The sequence below is a fragment of the Theobroma cacao genome, chromosome 9, assembly GCF_000208745.1.
Source record: "Theobroma cacao cultivar B97-61/B2 chromosome 9, Criollo_cocoa_genome_V2, whole genome shotgun sequence".
Taxonomy (NCBI): domain Eukaryota; kingdom Viridiplantae; phylum Streptophyta; class Magnoliopsida; order Malvales; family Malvaceae; genus Theobroma; species Theobroma cacao.
The window spans coordinates 13,667,901-13,673,900 of NC_030858.1; positions in this window are offsets into that span (position 1 = coordinate 13,667,901).

Below are 6,000 nucleotides of genomic sequence, written 5' to 3' on the forward strand. Positions count from 1 at the left end.
CTTTACATACTACCACATGTTGCAATGTGTAGATTCCAGAACTAGATCGCAAAACAAATATAGAAGTTACCACGAAACGTTTTTGAGTAGGTGTGATTGGCCACTCAATTAAATCTATGTTTTCTAATAGAAATCCTAAGTTCAATTTAAATTCATGACAAAAGATAGATTCTGGATTTCAAACAAAATTAAGGTTTAGGAGTACGATTATACACAAGGAAGATATTAGCAATACCCTATCAGTGCTTGCTCAAATAATGTTATCAACTAATCACTTGTTATCCTATTATAACATTGATAGGATTGTCCTTAATTTCATATTTGATTAGTCTCTTTATTATTATTATTATTATTATTATGATTATTATGATTATTATTTTCCTTTTCTTTATATTGATAATGTATGCCTCATAAGCCAATGCGTTGGGTATAGAGTTATTTTAAGCATTACATTAATTAATAAAAGCTTTTCTTTATCTTATCCATGGAATAATACATGCTTTGCAAAGAAAATTATAAAGTTTTATAAATTTGAGATCCTTATTGCATCAAAGCATTATTCCTAAACGTTCTTAGTCAATGCTATAAAGAGTTTGGACATTGATAAAGCTAAGAGACTAGTACATGGTTATGTTCCTCATTTGTGAAATGAGCAATCGATCTCATAGATTGATGTATATGGATACTTGAACTAACATACGGTGCTTGTTGTATAAACAAATTCATTAAACATGACCCACATTGGGAATTTCATTTGTTATGACACTCTTATGTGAGAGTTGTGTAAATAATTCTTAGATGTGAGATTATTAGGTTGCCTTGTAAAAGGATTGCTATATTTTGATACTATCTTAAGCGGTCCCAATCAAGGATACATAATAAGTTGGACATTGAGTAAAGCATGAAAGATATGGAGGTAGAAAAATGGCCAATAAAGGATTCGTCACTTTAAGTAATATTAAAGGGAATATTCTACTACATCTTGATATGTAATAATTCTAGAGAATTTGTGGCTAAGGCAGAATGAGGGTTAGGAGAAAATTTTTTCAAATCTCATTAAAAGAGTAGATTATAAATATCAAAAGCTAACATGGTAAACATAACAATGAATAGACACCAGCTGTGCTCTATGTCTTGCTAAGATATCAGATTAATGAAAATATATTAATTACAAAGTAAGACTGTGCATTAAAGTGTGACACCTTGACTTGGATACGAACTATATATGTTGTTGCCTAAGTTGTTTTATGGCTTGGGTGACCTATGTGATGATTTTCTATAAGATTTGAATATATGTACATAATATGTGAAAAAATGACCATGTGTTAAGGACTTAATGAATGATGAAAAGTTATGTTATCAATGAGATTAAGATCTTGAGCTATGTGTTGATATACCTTGACTTTGAATATTGGTTAATGTAGTCCATACTAGCTGCATTGAGATGAATGTTGAAATAGGAAATGGTTTGGGAGTTTTAGATTTAGAGTTAGGCAACTAATAATGTTAAAATTTACATTCTGGAGCAAATGTATAGATAGATTCAATGATCTATCAATACATTCTTGGGAAAAATCTTTTGGGAAGCATTCTGTAAGAAAACTATCGATAGATTCGAGGATGTATCAATAGATTTGAGGTGGGAGACATTCTGTTGAAATTATTTCAATAGAATCACCACTAGTATTGATAGATTTTGGAAAGGGGACATTCTATGAAAAATGTATTGATAGATTTCCCCAATTTATCAATACATTTCAAGTAGAGAGCATTTTATTTAATTTCTATCGTTACATTAACACATGTATTAATAGCTTCTAGGAAAATTCGCAACAATGTTTTGATAGATTCACCAATCTATTGATACATGCCTCTAGAATGACAAAAATATATAAGTTTTAATCATTTCATCCATTTGGAAAAACAAAACGGAAGAAGTTTTCCCCTATTGCCATTGAAACCTTCAGATCCCTTTAATAAATTAGAGCTAATTTAGAAGATTTGGAAGCTTGGAAATTCATACTTGAGGTAAGATTAAACCTCCTACCACCTTGAACTACATTTTAATTGGTTCAAAAATGAGAATTTGTTTATGGTTTCAGCTCAATTGGTCTTCCTCTTGAGCTACTAGAATTTTGGTGTTTTGGAAGGTTTGAATCAACACTAAGTTAAGGTTTTAAGGCATTTTAATCTTGGAATCTAAAACTAGCATGTGTTAAGATGGGTACTGGAAAGTTAAGCTAGTTTAAAATGTTGCCGATTTTACACACACAAGTATACCTATCAAATAAGTAATTTAGACAGTAAGTCCAAAATCGTATTCTACACAGATTTGCTCCTAATTATTCATTAAATACTAAAATTATGGTAGATCAATCTTATTCAAGTAACTCGATTTTATGGAAAATTAATTAATACTAAATTAAATCAAATACTAAACTAATTAACAAAAACTAAACATTCACTGGAGAAAGGCAATAGATTAAAACCTAGGAGTATGGGTTCATTTAACACTTCATCTAATATCAGCTTCTTTTATTATTTATATTCATGGGTGGTTTTACTAACCTAGAATCCAAAGTTATGTACAAGTTTCAGTCGAGATGCTTGTACAAATAGCTGACTTAATTGGGTCACTATATGTCTATAGTAATCAATTAAATAAAGTTCATTAAGTGATAACTCTCTAACATTGGGTTATTTGGGCTTAATTTTGATAGTAATTTAACTTAGTTTTTGTAGTAATGCATAGAAATTAATAAGTTTTATTTAAATTATTTTAAATTAGTTAATTTAGGTGAGTCAACCTAATCTTAGTTAATTTTATGCTTAATTTGGTATTAATGTGATTAAGATAGGTTGTTATTGATTTAGTTGTGCTTTTGTAAGTGTTTAATGAAGGAAGACTTTTAATGAAAGAAGGAAAGCAATTTCAAGGTGTAGACTTTTACTACACATGTTTTGGTATTTTGATAATAAATCTCTCTACAAAAATCTAAATGATATGATTCTTTGACCATTGGAAAGCTAAGAGAAAAATATACAACTTTCATATTTACTACCTTACCCAGTTCAGCATAAAAAGTGGTCAAAAATCTTGTCAAAGTTGAAGTATTGCAATAGTTCTAGAGCAATTACCATTTCTACTAATTAATTGGTCGAGATCGCGGCCTACATAGTTTGATGAGGAATTCCTTATTAGAATTGACTTCTTTCTTCACCTAACTTGGCCTAACTTCAAAACCCTATAAAAACAACATTTCGGAAGACTTTTAGGAGAAAAACGAAACACCAAATTTAGAGTTGACATTCAAGCCACAAAATTGTCGAAAAAAAAAATCTCATTGAAGTTGAAAAGAAATTGAAAGATTTAAGAAGATTTGGAGATTAAGAGTTTCACTCTTGGAGTTTCGTTATTCTTATTTTTCTTGGTTTAGTTTCTATGTTTAAACTTATTTTGATGATAATGTGTGACTTGATGGGGAACTAAATTATTTATCTAATATTATGATTAAACTCAATATGTAGTCTGATTTATTTATCTCTCTTTTACTTTTGTTTGATGGATTTAGGTTGTTTATTTGATTCTGTTCTTAATGCTTCTAGTTGGCTAATTACCAATTAGATTAAATTGGAAACCTAGATTAAACCTTAACGAAGGAGATTTAGGTAAATCTAGAATAAAATAGCGTATGATCAAATACTTAGTTGATTAGGTGATTTGATTTGCATATAAGGTAGGCATACACCTAGAAGTCATATGTAACCAAAATTAAAGCACGAAATTAATGAATCTTTTTTCAATTTAATTTGCATAGACATATATTAAGTTAATTGGGAGATATATTTTTATAAGAAACTTGACAAAGACTTATAAATAAATTAGGATTCTAGGTTAACAACTTGATCCATTAAATTAAGTTAAGAGAGAGACAATAATCGGAAGAAGTATTGAGGGATATAATAATCTTAGGTCTGATAGTCATTCGAATTTAGTAAAATAATTTTGCTAATAGATTTTACATTAGTTTTAGTTATTAGTTTCAATTTTTCTTTTTAATAATTAGGTTGTTTGGATAAGATTAGTGTTATAATTTTAGTAGTTAACAGTTAGGAATTAAATTAATTCTTCATGGGAACGAATTCTACTTTCTATTATATTACTTGTTAACGATATATGCACATGTGTGAGAAATCAACAACATTAAGCTAATGTTTTAATTTGGTTAGATATAGCAATTGACGTATGTCTACTTGAATCGCAAAGCAGATCACCTAAGTGACATGAACATGCACTATTCAAATCTTAGTTCAATTTAAAATCTCTCTATCGAGTCTCAATTAGATTCACAAATTAGTTAATTATTGGCTAGACAATCAAAAGCATTAAAAGCAAATTTGAATAAGCAGAATTATACCCATTCATAGAAAATAAAAGAAAAACAAATATTCAAATTACATGTTGAAATCCACCACAACCTAGAAAAATAGTTTAGCTCATAATATCTAATAAAAACTTCATCCAAAGAAAATTAGCCATTAATCCAAGTTTAAGAAAATAAGAAAAACACAAAATTAGAGAGAGAAAACTAATAGTTGAAGCTTTGTGATTTTGATTCTCCCTCAAATTCTCTTGCTTTCTTGCTTTGTTTTTGGCTCTTTTTCTCCAAAGAAATTGCTTGTTGCCTCTTCCTAAAAACCTCTAAAAACGGCTCCTTAAATAGCCTTCAAAAGCCCTAACTTCCAAAATCCCTAGGATGTTTATTTTTGAAAAATTCCCCGAGCGCTGTGGCTCTCATTCTTTAGAGCCACGACTCTCAAGGGTTTTATCTTGACTTTTGCTCTTCTGGTGCAGTATTTCCACTTTAATAAGGATTTCGACCATCTTCCATCAAAAATGAGAAAAGTAGTAAACATTAAAGTTTTAGCACTGCCTCTTAGCTTTCCAATGGTCTATGAATCATGTCATTTGAACTTATGTAGCGAGAGTTATCTCCAAAAAACTAAAACATGTGTAGACAAAACACCAGTCCATTATGTACCTTTCTTCACCAATTGAAGTTATTTTCGATTCTACTGCCACAAAAAAATAAAATTAAACATAAATAATAGAAAACCTACATTATTAACTTAAAATAAACATATAACCATAAATTAAACTAAACTAATAAAATAACTAAAAATACCTAAATCCGATCCTAAATCTAGTCTAACTTAAGCTAATTAGGTATTTAATCTCTCATTAAATATATGTATTTGATGCACACATCATAAAGTGCTGGAAATTGTTTGAAACACTAAGGGTTTATAATTTTTTTACAAGGGGAAAATGAAGTTACAATAGCATTATGAACCTGGAAATCTGTTGAAGATGAGTAAAGCTTGAGTTTAGTTGTTGGAAATAGTGAATTATCACTATGAGTAGGGTATTATTTAAATGTTAAGGTGATGTATATATGCATAAATATATGTATGTGTGTTGCCATCGGATATCTATAGTTGATAAAATGCCTAGATGAACTATGCCTAGGCCAACGAGTCAACATGAACTATTTCATAGCAATGTTAACAAAAAATTATGTTTGATATTAAATGAGCCACCTAATGGCGATTGTGTTTGGCTGTATTTGTATTGTAGACTACGACTTGTTGACCATGCCTATTTGCTTGCACAAACTCATTGTTGCTACTCATGTATTATGATTATATGTGTGTATTATTGCTTATGCGTATTTGCTACTTCTCGAGAACTATAGAACTGGAATTGCGAAAGTTAATGAGCTGTATTTAATAGTTTTGCATGGATAATGCCAATTGAATATGAAAATGATTCTGCACATGTGATGTCAACATGAATGCTAAGGTTGATACGGTTCTGTCTAATGAGTGCATTATGGACGATGACATGGTATAGTAAGAAGGTGTCATGGCCTTGTGGTCTCGTTTACTGTCAAGAATTTCGACCTTATACATGTCTTGTTTACCCCGAAGGATCTTTCT